Source organism: Equus przewalskii, chromosome 4 (assembly GCF_037783145.1).
Source record: "Equus przewalskii isolate Varuska chromosome 4, EquPr2, whole genome shotgun sequence".
NCBI classification, from domain to species: domain Eukaryota; kingdom Metazoa; phylum Chordata; class Mammalia; order Perissodactyla; family Equidae; genus Equus; species Equus przewalskii.
The window spans coordinates 61,682,312-61,696,096 of record NC_091834.1 but is presented as its reverse complement, the minus strand read 5'-3'; the positions used below and the strand labels follow the sequence as shown (position 1 = coordinate 61,696,096).

Genomic DNA, 13,785 nt, shown 5'->3' with positions numbered 1-13,785 from the left:
TTGCATGCTGGTGATATTATTCCATTTCACTGGTGAGGGTGTGAGGCCCCCAGAGACAGGGAGACTTTCCCAGGGTCATGCTGCAGAGCCCTTCAACCCTGGACAGTCCAGGCACATCCCCTGTCCGGGAGGGGTTCTGGGAGTTCTCTGGCAAGGAGAGCACCGCCGCCCCCCCCCCCCATTAGCAAGAGGAAAAAGGGAGAAGAGGGGGAAGGAGGAAGCAGAAGATGATAGAAGGGGGAAGAGTAAGGTGGGAAGGGCAGTGCTGGAAGACAGGGGGAAGGGCGAGGGTACTCTGAGCACCTCCCAGGCCTAGGGTGTGGCTCAGGGAGAGGGAGGACTGACCCTGTTAACCAGCAGTCCCAAGTCTCCTGGAAGGAGGGACAGCTCCCATTCGCATATGCCCCCGGCACACGCCCGGGCAGGGCACGGGGTGGGGGCCCAGGACACTGTGATGAGTGCCTGGCGGATGGGTCTGGGAAGGTGACTTGGGGTGTCAACGGGCACAGCAAGATGTCAGGCGGTGGCGGTGCACAAGAGGGTGGGAGGCTGGTGCCAGTCCTCAGATGCCAGGGACGCTGCCCTGTTCCACGGGACAGGGCTGGGAGCACTGACGAGAGTGCGGCAGGAGAGTGAAGTCAGGAGTCCCTGTTCAGGAACCTTCCACAGAGTGCTGGTGAGCTGAGCGGAAGGGAAAGTGCAGGCAGAAAAGCCACACTGAGGCCGTTTTCCGGATTCAGGGTAGAGGTGATAGGGGCCCGGGTGGGGAAGGGCAGCTGGAATGGAAAGAGGGGGACACAATCCAGAGACTTGGGACAATGGGAGAGGAGAGTCTCCCTGGCCTACCTCCAGGGAAATAGCAGGAAGGAAATGTCAGAAGGGGACAGAAGGGATAAGAAAAAACTGAAGGCAGGACCTGGTTCACCACGCAGCCTTAAATCAGAAGCTGGGAAGTTCCAAGGTGCCTAGCAAGGAGCTCTACATTTTTTTTCTCAGCCAACCCTCTGCGGTGCCCATTTGTCAGGGGGGAACGATGAGGACCACTAAGGCAATGCATGGAGTAGGATGAGAGCGTCCAGGTGTTCCTCAAGGCCAACCTGACCTCCTCCCACCACCTCCAGGAAGCCCATCCTGGTTGCACCCACCTCCACTGACCTCTCCCTCCTCCTGGATGAGAGCCCCTCACTCCTGCCTGGGCTGTTTCAGGTCTTGTGCTGCTCACTGTCAGTTTCATGTCCTGTCTGGAAACAAGGGGCATGTCCAGATCTCCCTGCAGTCTCCCTCCTGGTGGAGGTGGGCACAGACCTGGGCACAGAGGGTGAAGGGGAAAGGGGACTCAGGATCTGTTTGATCAGTCCCAGCGCTGGGATGTCGTCCCATGAATGTTGTGCCGAGGTGTCCTCAGAGTGGGAGATTTATGACACGGACACAGAGGAGGCTGCCTGGGGTGGGGTGCTCAGGCCAGGCGGGGGGCCTCTCCTGGCACTGACCCATTATGCAGATGGGCACTCTGAGCTCCAAGCAGAGTGGAGGGAAGCATCCAACGCCCCCTAGGGCAGCTCAGGCTCTCAGTACTAAGGCCCTCCCTCCTTCCACCTCTTAAACCACTTCTCTTCTCTAACCTTATAGCCCAGGGGTTAGCAAACCCTTCCAGCATGTCACACCCAGCCTGTCACCTATTTCTGTACAGCCAGTGAGCCAAGAATGGTTTTTACATTTTTAAATGGTCAGAAAAAACCTAAAAGACTCATATTTCATGACACACAAAAATTGCATGAAACTCAAATTTCCATGTCCGTTAATAAAGTTTATCAGAACAGAGCCATGCTCACTTTTTTATTTGTCATCTATGGTTACTTTTACACTACAACAGCAGAATGAAGTAGCTGTGACAAGAGTCTACGGCCAGCAAAGCCTAAAATATCTCCTATTTGGCCCTTTACAGAAAGTTTGTCAACTCTTGTTCTGGTCTCATGCAACCCATGCAGAATTTCCCCATTCCATTCATCGTGCATCTGGACTTCACCAAGGCAGACTTCTGTGATCCTCCTCAGGCAAATGTCTGAGCCCCCAGTTGTGACCAGATCTGTGTGAGTGGGTGTGTCACCAGGTCCCTTCGTCGTTCTGCTGTTGCATGTTTTGCCCCAGCTCTCCGGCAGTTGTCATGGGAAGTCTATATGCCTTCCCAGCAGTGTGTCACTCCCTCTCTGTGTGTCACTGTGGGGGTGGCTGTCACCATGTGCCTCTGACGGCATCCAGGGCTCAGTACAAACACGTTGCAGGCGAGGAGTTTCCAGCCTGCAGGTTGCCAGGCAGCTGGACCACTAGGCCCAGCCTGTTGAGACCCTGGACTCTTAGATTCCTTTGGTCAAAGACGGCTGAAGCTTCCAGGGCCGCTAGCCCAGTGCAGAAAGCCCCCAGGCAGCCCCTATCCGGGGCATCAGACCTTTGCTCCCATACCTCCCTGGACAAGAAACCAGTTACTCCAGGTGTCAGCTCCATGCTGGCCGGCTCTCGGGGAAGGTAGGCCTTCCTGGCACAGAGCCAAACTCAAGCTCTGTGCCAGGCACACCTTGGTCCTGCCCTAGGCCAGGCAGCACAAGCTATCCTGCAATTCATCAGTGCCAGCTCTCGGTCAGACCTGGGATCCTCAACCTCAGGCCATGTCCTCAGGAAGAAAGCCACCCTGTGGCCTTAGCTCCTGCCCTTCCTACCTCCTCAGTTGCATATACTGATCTGTAAACATGCATTTTGTGTGTTTGTTTATCCAACACAAATTGAGGGAGTGTCCAAGGTAGAGCATGGCAGAGAGGCGGTAGCTGCATGAAAAAGGATGGGTCCCACAGTGTTTCTCCAATCAAACCCCTGCCAGCTTGAACCTTTCACAAAACAGGACCTTAATGGATCCTTCAGTCTGATTACTCAGTGGAATGCAGGAAAGGGTTCATGGAGAGGCTCCCCACAGACACTTCCCCTCACCACACACAGGGGCAAGGAGACTCACCAGGTCTCATCCCAGACACAGAACCGCCTATGAAGGACTCCTGGTGGGGGATGGAAGGGACGACTCCGCCATCCTGGTCACCCCACACACACTTGTTGATGGATTCGATGGATGATCTGGCCTAGGGCCTGTCCCAGTATGTTCTGTCTCTAATTTGTATGTACAAATTTTGGCTTGCATCCAGACTGGCGGCCTGGCTTGCCCTCCCCAAGGTCAGTGGGAAGCAGAAGCCCCAGATTCAGCTCCGCCAACCCCACCTGCAGCCAGCACCAAACACAGACTGGGGCCTCCTGAGAAAATGTGGGTGCTGCCACAGCCTGCCCCCCACCCCCATATAGTTCTTTCTCCCCTTCAGAAGCCCACGGCCACTCAAAAGGTTCTAGCCTGACCTTCAGGATGCTTGTCTCCTCTGCCAACAGCAGTTTCAAGGCTGTTGCCCTCCACAGTGTGTGCGGCCCACTCCCATTCTTCTGCACCCCTCCACACTCCCTCCACCCACCCCCCACCCCCCCCCACACCGCGCAGGGCTGCTCACAGGAAAAGCCAAATGCTGTGTCTCAGTTTTCGGGTTTTCTTTTTTTTTTTTTTTTTTGAGAGGAACTGGCTTTGTGGGGCACTGTGTGGCTGGGGGAGGTAAAGAAAGTGGAACTGACGCATCTGCACTAAAAGCTTAGAAATGGTCTGGAGAGTGAGCAGGGGTCTACCACACCCAAGAAGCATCTTCCAAAGGGGGCCTGAGCTGCTTCCAGGGGGTTGGCTCCACTCCCCGGCTCCTTGTGAAATACAATTGGCTTCTGGCTGGGCTCCCTGCTGAGCCCTAACCTGCCAAGGTCCCACCAGGATGTGGCCCCCCCCCCCCCCCCCTGCAGCTGCCGCAGGAACGGGACGGGCAGGGGTCTCGGGCCGGCCAGCTTCAGCCCGGGAGACGAGCACCTTTCTCCCACAGGCCGCCGCAGGGTGTCTCCTAGCGGGACCCCCCAAGCCCAGGCATCCTGGCCCCGGCCCTTCCGCGCCGCGGGAAACCGAGGGACAACGCTCTTTTGAACAATCCCGAATGTTTCACCATAGAGGGGGCATTCTACGCTTGCTCCTACCCCACACCCTACCGAGCACATCGCTTGCCCACCCCTCAAACCCGGTGAGGACTGCGGTACCCAGCCCTCGGGGACCCACCAGCGTCGCCTTCCCAGTTCGCGTAGGCGCTTCCGTCTGCCTCGGGAGCACAGAGACAGGTCCCTCTGGCCGCAGCGCCTTCCCAGCCCCTGGTTCTCGGTTCTCAGCACCCGGAGAGGCGCGAGGTGGCTAGGCCGACCCCACCCCCTTGGGGGGTGCAGGGATCTGTCGCCCCAAGCGCGACCCCCAGACACGGTGGGGGGGGGGGGTCAGACTGTCGCGCAGGAAGGGAGCAGCGGCGGGAAGGGGCTTCGTTTGGGATTCGGGAGATTGGCCCCGCGCTGGCCCTGGCCCACTCTCCGTCGGTGGAGGACGCGGTGGAGACCGCCGAGCTGGAGTGGGGGGTCTGTGGGCCACGAGGGGCGAAGGTTCTAGAGTCGGGGGTGGGGGGGGCGGCCGGGGCGTGGAGGGGCAAGGGCGGCGGGGCGGCCCTTACCTGCTCGCGGCGGGGCCTCGCGCGGGGCTGCGGGCTGCCCTGCCGGCCGGGCTGACTCCGCGGCGAGGGAGCGCAGCGGCGAGTCCGCGCCCCGCGCCGCCCGGGGACGGGGAGCGTGTGCGCCGAGGAGCGCGCGCCGGGCCGGGGCTCCGCGTTCTGTGGCCGCCGGCGCCCGCTGTCCGCGGGTCCCTGCGCGGCGGCGTGTGCGTGTGCGCACGCGGGGACCGCGCTCGCCTGGAGCCGCCGCCGCCGCCGCCAGTCGCCGCCCGGGGCCCGCGCGCGGCACCCCCCGCCCGCCCTCGCCCTCCCGGCCGGGTCTGCCTGCCGGAGAGGCGCCACCTCCGCCGCGAAGCCAGGCCTGGGGCAGGAGGGAAGCGACCGACCACCGCCTCCCCCGCGCGCTTCGCAGGCTGGGGGGTGGGGTGCAGGCCAATGGGCGCCCGGGGGAGGGGTTAGGCCGGGGAGGGGGCCGGCGGGGGTTTGGAGGCCTCGCCGCAGACAAGAGCGGGAGCTGAGGCGCCGAGACCCTGGGGGCGAGGATGCGGAGGCGACGCCCCCCTCTGTCGCCCCGCTTCCGGGGCTCAGAGTCAGGCCTTTCCCGGGGCTCACCGCCCTCCTTTCCACCCTCCCTAAGATACCCGGCGCGAGAAAGCCCTCACCTTTCTCTCTCCCACGTCCTCATGATTCCGTGTCTGTCGGAGCCTGTTCCTCCTCCTCCGAGAAGCCTTCCTTACCGGGCAAGTCCCAGACTCTCCTTGGGCTCTCCTTTGCTCCCACAGCCCAGTCCTGGGAAGGTCAGCTAGCTTGGGGTGCTTGCCTGCATGTCCTCAAGTGTGATCTCCTGGAGAAGCCCTCTATGGCCAGAAAAGGCTGGGGCGGGGGGCCGGAGGGGGGTGTCTTACAGGGGTGCTTACAGTAACTGAAAATGATACTGCTCTGGAGTCAGCTGTCTGGGCTCCAGTCCCGGCTGTGCTCGGGCTAGCGCTGTGAACTTGGGCGGGTGGCTTGACCTCTCTGAACCTCAGCTTCTTCACTGGTAGAGCCACCTCTCCCCCAACCCCTCCCTCTTGACAACAGCGTTAAATAAGAATGGAACACACGCCCCATAATAGGTTTTCGCTGACTTTATTTACTCACTCTTGAATAAATTACTATTGCTTCTGTTGTTGTGGTCCTGCTGAATCTCTTCCTAGTACAGGTGGGATAATTAAGGCTTGATAAGGAGAACTAAACAGGTCAAGGTCGCGCGGCCAGTCAGTGATGGAGCGCAACCCTAGCTGAGAACAATTAGTTACCACTCCCAGGCAGAGGACTTGCCCTCTGTTCACCCCACCCACCATCCCACTGCCCCCACCTGTCCCTGCTCTCAGTCTCTGGTCACCGTCCCAGGCATCAGTATCCCAAGGGCTCCCTCAATATCCCCATCCACAGTTATGCTACCAGGCTCTGCCCTTCCCCACTCAAGTGAGTCATCGTCCAGCCTCCCTGTGGGCCCAAGTTTTGGGTGTGGCCACCTTATTGGGGAAGCCTCCAATTGGGGAAGGAGGAGGGAGGAGAAAGAGACTTGAGCCTTTCCTTGGGGATTCCAGGCCAAGTGAGGAGAAGAGGACTGGAGGATGGAGCAGGAGTCCATAATGGAAACTTGAAGGGAAAGCAGCTGAGGCCCCAGAAAGAAGCGAGGAGTACCCTGGGTCTGCAGAGTGAGTTGATGGTTTTTCTTTACCGCACAGAAGACACTGGCCCCGATGGTATACCACACTGTTGATTTGCATGACTTATATTCCTTTCAGTCCAGGAAAGCTTACTGGAGGAGGAGACTGTTAGTCTTTCTCTGTATCAATAAGGACTGGGACCTCTCTAGAGAGAAGAGGGCCAGGTGCTGTGCTCGAGTCAGACAGATAGGACTTCCCTCTGGACCTGGCTACACCCCTTCCTAGCTTGTCGCCCTAACCCTGGGAGCCTACTTCCTTCATCAGGCTCCAGCCAGGTGTTGTGATGATCAACTGTGATGCTATGTGTGAAAGTGCTCCGTAAACTGTGAAATGTCAGGAGCGGGAAGGAAGGGCTGCCAGGAGCCTCAGAGTCAGGAGGGAAGCGTGGAAGGCAGGCTGTTGGGGGCTCAGGCATGTGAGGAGGAGTGGAAACCAGAGTCACCTAGAGCAGGCCAGCTCACCCTGGAAACATCCACAGTCAGGCCCCCAGATGAGGTCCCCATAGCTCTGAGGTTCTGCATTCAGTTCCAGGTTTATCTCCTTTCCGATACTCTTAATTCTCCAGGTCCCCCTCCGGAGGGGGCTCTGGGTCCCCTGCTCTCTGTTCTGTGTCCTCAGATGTATCTTGGTGTGGGCAGTGAGCAGGTAGCATGGTGCCAGACTCGGGCACACCTTCCTCTGCCTGGGCAGCCAGACAGACAGTGGAGGAACCCAGCGGTCCTCTGCTCACACCCTTTCCCTTCGCCTGTTCTCCCTTTGTTTCAAGGTCCCTGGCCAGAGGGTGAGCTCCTAGCCAGCCACAGCTAGGGGTCAGTCAGGGCTCTGGGTACCACTGTGCAATTCGTGCCCTGCACAAAAGGACCTGGCCAAGGGGCAAGTAGGGGTGGAAATCCAGCTCCTGCTCTGTCCACCGCCCACCAAACCAGGCATGCAGAGTCTCCCCAAAAGGGGCACTTTTTCTAGTTGCTCCTGGCGGGAGCGCCTCCAGTTCTCTCCAAGGTGCTATATGGCCTAGCAGTCCTTGCAGATGGCTTCTAATCCCAGCCCTACCTAATAGCAGCGGCCTGGGTGAAGCAGGAAATAGGCAACAGAGCTGGGATCCAAGGGGGTTGCCTAGTCCCCTTCTCTATGAATAAAGTGCCGGAGCCTAGAGGGACCACAGGACTAGCCCGAGGACACATAGGTAACTTTCTTATCAGACTGGGGACTAATGCCCACATCCTAGTTCCCAATTTAGTCTTACTCTACCCCTGGGGGCTGCCCCATCATGCCGGCAGCCCAGGAGACTGTTCTCTACCCCTCCCGGCATATGGCTCTGGTCTCTCTTGCTTCTCCTCGAGCAGGAGCTACATCAACTCTGTTGCCCAGACTAGGCCTTCTCAAGGACGGGGCCAGGTCTCCCTGTTCCTCCAAGCCAGCCAGCCCATTCTCACCCCGCCTGTCTGGCTTTGGGAAGACTGGAGGCCGAGGGACCACCCTCGGGAATAGTCTTCTCCCAGAGGACCCCTTGCATTGCCATCTGTCCCCTCCAGAGGGAGGCTGGGGGTCTCCTCAACAGCTTTTCCCTCCCCTGAGGTGCTCACTACCTCATCTCCTTTTCATAAGCCAGCCAGCCAGGCGGGCAGCAGCTGAAAAATATGGGTTTTAATTCAATTTTCTGAGACGTGGCCGAAGGAGATGGATGCCAGGCTGCCCTACCCAGCATCCATCTCTCCTGAGTAGCAGTTCCCTCCATGACTCCTGGCCCCCCACCCCACCCCACCCCACCCCACCCTGGCCTTATGCTGCTCAGGCAGAGAGCACAGCACATTTGAGGACACCAGGACATTTTTATTGTAGATAGCTGACATTTGCTGAATGCTCACCTCGTCTTGGGCCAGTGCTTCTCAACCCTCTTGGTGCTACAGAATCCCTGGGGAGGTGTAAAAATATACTCGTGCCCGGGCCTTACCACCCAAGACCATTAGACAATTGGTCTGTGGTGAAGCCTGGACCAAAGTATTTTTTTAAAGCTCCCCAGGGGATTGTAATGTGCAGCAAGGTTCAGAACCACTGTCCTAGGTCCTCTGCTAAAGGCTTTACATGTGAGTGTCCCAAGGTGGCATGCTCATGAGTCCAGAACCGGTTAGAGATGTACTCAGGTCCTGTCCTCAGCATCCTGGGCAGCTATAAGCAGCCTGCTCCGTTTTCCCCAGGACCTAGATACATGTTTTGTTTTCTACATGCTCCAGGATGTGAAAAGGATGGAAAGTAACTGCCTTACCTGCATTAGCCGATTTAGTTCATATTTGGGGAATGTCATGGGCCTTGAAGGCCAGGCTGTGGAGTATGTGTCTCTTTCCACGGAAGAGCAAAATGCTGATCCTGAGTCACCAATCACTAGCCAGTGGAGCCAGAGGCCTCGATTGTGCAGCTCTGGGCAAAGTTTGATCCAGAAGGCCCTCTGGTCATCTTCTGCATCTGTGCTGGTGTCGGACGGCCAGGGAGACTCTCAGAAGCCCCAGGTCCCTCAGGGAGTGCCCGCTGGAAGGCTTGGAAATACCATACAGCAAGCAGCAGGCAGGCTTTGGAATGCTCAGCTCCATGAAGGTGTGTAAGCCATGCCCATTGCTCCATAAAAGTCCCCTCTCCCCTGGATACAAAGGCTGCAGGGACGTACCAGGTGGCAGGGCCCGGGCTCCCTTGGGAGAGCACTCATTCCAGAAGCAGGGCACCTTAGGTCAGGTGCACTCTCACCCCTGCCCTCTCATCCAGGAAGCAACATCCTCATCAGATGGTCAGTGCCATCTAGAGCCTTTTCAGTTATCCCATGGACCCTTGGAATTCTCTAAGAAACCAAAGCAGTGAACATCAGGCTGCCTGGATCCATGTTTTTCAGACTGTGTTCTAGAAATCCTTGAAGCTGCCTCACCAGAAGCCTGGAGTACAGAAGGAAGAGAGACCCATCTTCAGAGCTGCCTGGGAGCACCTCAGAGCTGAGGAGTCCTGAGTCCTCTCTGTCCCACCCCACAGGGCATGGCGATGGGTCAGGAGGAACAAGGGAGGACTGTCCGGAGTAGGGGGAGGTGGGACCAGGAGCCCAGGGATTTGGAGCCCTAAATTCTAAGTGCAGACTTGACTGGTTAGCACGCCCCATTTCACAGGTGAGGCAAATGAGGCTCAGAGAGCAGAAATGATTGGCTCAGAGTTACAAGGCTAACTAGTGGCAGATCTCTGGACTTTCAGGCCTGTACTGTCTCCCCTGAACCATGATAACTCCTAGAAGAGAGGACACACGTCTAGGGAAGCGTGGGTGTATTGAGAGTAGGGTGGCCAAAGAAGTAATCCCTTGAAGACCAGAGTAAAAGTGAGAGATTCACGTGACGAGCCCTCAGTCTCCTTCCCCCACGTACACGGATACTCGAATGCAGCCTCATGCCCCGATAAGCATACGCCCAAATATACCTTCTTATCGCTGCACGGGAGTGTACTCTGCACACATACACACGTGCACTTCCATCCAGTACGTACGCCCAGAAGAGGGTTTCACATAGTGTCCAAGCGCGCACACGCACACAAACAAGGCTGCCATCCATCCACAAATCTGCAGTATGAAAGTACATCTTCTCCACAAAGACAGAGATGTTTTCCTTCCTGCAGAACTGCGTGCAGGCAGTGGGCCTCTCGGCGGAGGTAGAGCTCCATCACTGTCAGGCAATTCTCATCAGACAGTGACATTTCACATTCACCCTCCCAAGTCCCCTCCCTGGGGACTCCGCTGTTTACCCATGGGAATAACTATCCTGCAGGGGACCCTGGTTGCGGGAGAAAGCACTATTTCCACTCTCATCTCCACATCTTCTCCATCCACAGGGCTTTCTTTTCTTGTCTCTACCATTCCCTGCCTCCATCTTCGGCACACTGAGGAGTCGGTGTGTAGTACTCTTCCGCCGCAGGAGGACCCCTACAAACGGGCTGTATTGTGTAAATTCAAGAGCCATATTGCGCATGCCCTGCTAGGGGCTCGTTCACTGCCCCGGATGTGGCTCCAGGTCCTGTTAGGGCAGAAGCCCGCACCTGTCCACCTGCCCTCCTCTCCCCCTCGCAGATCCCACAGTCAAGGCCAGGTCCCAGTTGCTGTTGCTCCAGGTTCTTCGGAGCCTGACTTGGCTGCCTTGAAAATAGCAGTGCACCCGGCCCAACCTAAGTCCTGACTTCAACACAGGGCCTCGGCAAGCACGGAGGTGTGGAAATTACACATAATTCGTGTGGGAGGAGACAGCAAGCGTGAGGCATGGAGACAGCCGTTCCCAGAAAAGCAGCTCAGGATAATAGGGGGCCTGTGACAGGCTGAGCCCCAACTTGGTGTCATGCAAACGATGCTGATAATTATATTAAAAGTAGTGCAAACAGAACGTTCTTTGACGACCAACTTTGGGAGCAGGTTGGCAGCTGATGAGATCATCCTTCGCCATGGCTAATGGGAGCATTGTCTGCAAGGAATTGGCCGGGCATCAGGCCCTCCAGGCCCTGAGCAGGAGCTGGGAGGATAGTTGGAGCCGACAGGATGGGGTTGACCCAAGGCCTTGCGTGCGCTCAGGGGCTGATTTGCATAATCAGGTTTCTCTTGCTGCATAACAAGTTTCCACAAATTTAGGAGCTTAAAACAACACACAAAGATTATCTCATAGTCTCCCTGGGGCATGAATGCAGACGGGGGGGGGGGGGGGGGGGGGCGGGGGTGGTGGTGGTGGTGGTCTGCTGCTCAGGGTGTCCCAAGACTGTAATGAGTGTCATCTGGGCCTGAGGGCTTGTCTGAGGCTTGGGATCTTCTTCCAAGATTGTCGGCAGAGTCTGTCCTTCATGGTCGCAGGACTGGGGCCGTCAGCTTGCAGAGGGCTCCCACCGCCCCCACCAGGCAGCCCTCTTCACAACATGGCGGTTTGCTTCTTCAAGGCCAACAGGAGAGAAACGGCTGCCTCTGTGTCTCTAACTTCTAGACCCTCTTTTAAAGGGCTCGTCTGATTAGCTCAAGCCATCTCAGGAAAATCTCCCTTTTGACAAACTTAAAATCAACTCATTAGGGACTTAAACAACATCCGCAAAATCCCTTCCCCTTTGCCACATCACTAGCCTACCCAGGAAAGTAAAATCCCATTATATTTGTAGGTCCCGTCCACATCCAAGAGGAGGGGCTTGTATGGGCTTGTACACAAAGGGGCAGGCATCTCAGGGACCTTACAATTCTGTCCACTACAATCCTGTCACCTCACCTAGGGGCTGGAACGTGAGGGCTGGGGTAGGGACCCCCATTGACCCAAGCACCCTGAGATCAGAGCCTGTGTTGTCTTGTTCCATCCCCACTGCTTGGCATGAAGTCAGTGCTCAGGAAATATTTATTGATTGCAACAGTGAGTCACCAACTCCTACCTCCATTGTACAGGTGGGGAAACCACAGCCCGGAGAAGGAAAAGAACTCTTTCAAGTCATCTGAGTCCACAGGTGACAAAGCTGAAGTGGCGATAAGCACTTCCATTTGTGGAGCGCTCATTCCACGCCAGGCACGACGTCTGCTTGTTTCACCAGCTCCTTGAACATCATCAAGCTGTATGATTAGGGATTCTGATTATCCCAGGTTTATGGATGAAGAGACCAAGTCTCGGGGAGGTGAAGTCACTGGTCCAAAGATGCTGCCAGCACAATCACAAAGCCGTGTCTCCGGCTCACTTGGCTTGATTCCGACGTCCCTGGCACTCCCTTTTCTACGCTGTGTGGCCTGTGTCTGCAGGCAGCACAGCCTGAGAGCAGCACCAAGAGGCCGGATGTGCTGAGATGGTCAAGGATGCTTGGCCGCCTTCCCCCATGCCTCTGCCCACCGCTCCCCCTTCCTTCCCAGGGGGATTAAGTCATCACTCTCTTTCACACTGAGCCACCTAGGGCCTGACAAGGGGGGTGGTATTTCTAATTACTCATATTTAGCCAGCCTGGTTAGTCCTGTCACAAAGGCATTGTCTCTTTTAGCTCTTTCCTTTGTGTTCTGAGGACACTTCTCTGGAAGGGAGGGGACCCATCTCTATGACCGGAGAGGGGAGGACTCAGGGGAATCTACTTCAAGTGGGCAAAGGGGTCTTTTATGACCACAGAGCAAGCATCTCTCCGAGCCTGCCGCCTCCCGCCAGATGCCCACAGGAAGCCTTCTTCCGGCCCTGGAGCACAGAGACTATGGGTCCTCCATATTGGAAGCCGGGACCTGGTTCACTCCCCAGATGTGCATATGCATTACCCCCTCGCCTTCTGTCAGTCTCTGGTCAAATGTCCCTGCCCTCCGCATGTGATGGCACCCCTACTCCATCACGCTCCACTCCCTTACCCTGTGTTATAACACAATGGTTAAGCATAGATTTGGAGCCAGACTGCTGGGTTCAAATCCTGTCTTTGCCCCTTGGACAAGTTATTTGACCTTCTGTGTCTCAGTTCCTGCATCTATAAAGCGGGACTAAACAATAACATCTACTTTTTAACATTTTTGTAAAATTTAAATGTTAATTTATATAAAGCATTAGCACCGTGTCTAGCACAAAGTATGTACAATAAAGTATTAATTTTGCCCTTTTTACTCTTTTTCTTTATAGCACTATCACTGTCTGACGTGTTGCGTATTATTTGTCTATTCGTTTAACAGTCATCTCCTCTAAGAGAATGGAAGCCGCTCGAGGGCAGGGTCTTTCTTTGCTCATTGCTCTTTTTCCAGCATCCAGAGGAGCTGGATGGTGTTTGTTGACTCGGTGAGTGAATCCCACCTTCCCTCTTCCCAGGCAGGACTTCTGTTTCTCTCTGCACTCTTCGGAAGTTCTAATGTAAAGAGAATGAAATGCAGCTTCCGTGCCCACGTCCTCTTCTAACCTCTGTCACCCTGATTCATGACCACAGACTCCATTTCTGGAACCACAGACCCCTCTGTAGTCCAGTCACCGAATTCTAGAAGGCAATGAAATTGTCTGAGCTCTGTGTCCTAACATCCTGGAATTCTGGAATTCATGGATCCCTAGACTGGATTCCAAGATTGGAGAATTCCAGTATGGAACTCTGGAGTCTGAGAATGTAATCTGAGAATTGCTGATAGGACCTAGGAATCTTGGAAAGGAGGTCCAGAATTTCAGAAGGGATTCTTGGAATCGGGTCATTGGGAGAATCTGGTGAGACCAGCTGGCTCTGTTTCGCTGGCTTTTTTGCAGCGATAAAAACACCAGTGGTGCCGGTGCTCAGAGCGGAGGGGCAGGGAGAGGGGCCAGGACTGCGGTGGGAAAGGCCTCCCTTGTGAGGGTTGCTAGGCGCTGGTACTGCCCAGACAATGAGCTGGCCGGGTAGGTAGAGCCTAGGGCTGCATCCTAATCAGAATGCAGGGGGAGGAAGGGAGGGAGGGAGGGGTTTGGGGTAGCATGTGTGGGGGCGGGCATGACCAGCCCTAATCCCATTACAGC

The 13,785-nt window shown here is 56.2% G+C and overlaps 1 protein-coding gene across 22 annotated transcripts in view; it reads right to left on the bottom strand.

Moving 5' to 3' along the window:
• ADCYAP1R1 (ADCYAP receptor type I) overlaps positions 1 to 5,561 on the bottom strand; it is a 58,880-nt gene extending 53,319 nt beyond the window's left edge. For 8 of the 22 annotated variants that reach the window (XM_070616161.1, XM_070616169.1, XM_070616176.1 and 5 more), the window contains exon 1: positions 4,614 to 4,881. The gene's annotated coding sequence lies outside the window, so the exon portion shown is untranslated. Of the gene's footprint in view, positions 1 to 1,145; positions 1,306 to 4,613; positions 4,882 to 5,272 lie in introns of those variants that run through there. The other 14 variants (XM_070616162.1, XM_070616173.1, XM_070616178.1 and 11 more) reach the window with 10 other exon arrangements.
• Between the last annotated feature and the right edge of the window lie 8,224 nt (positions 5,562 to 13,785).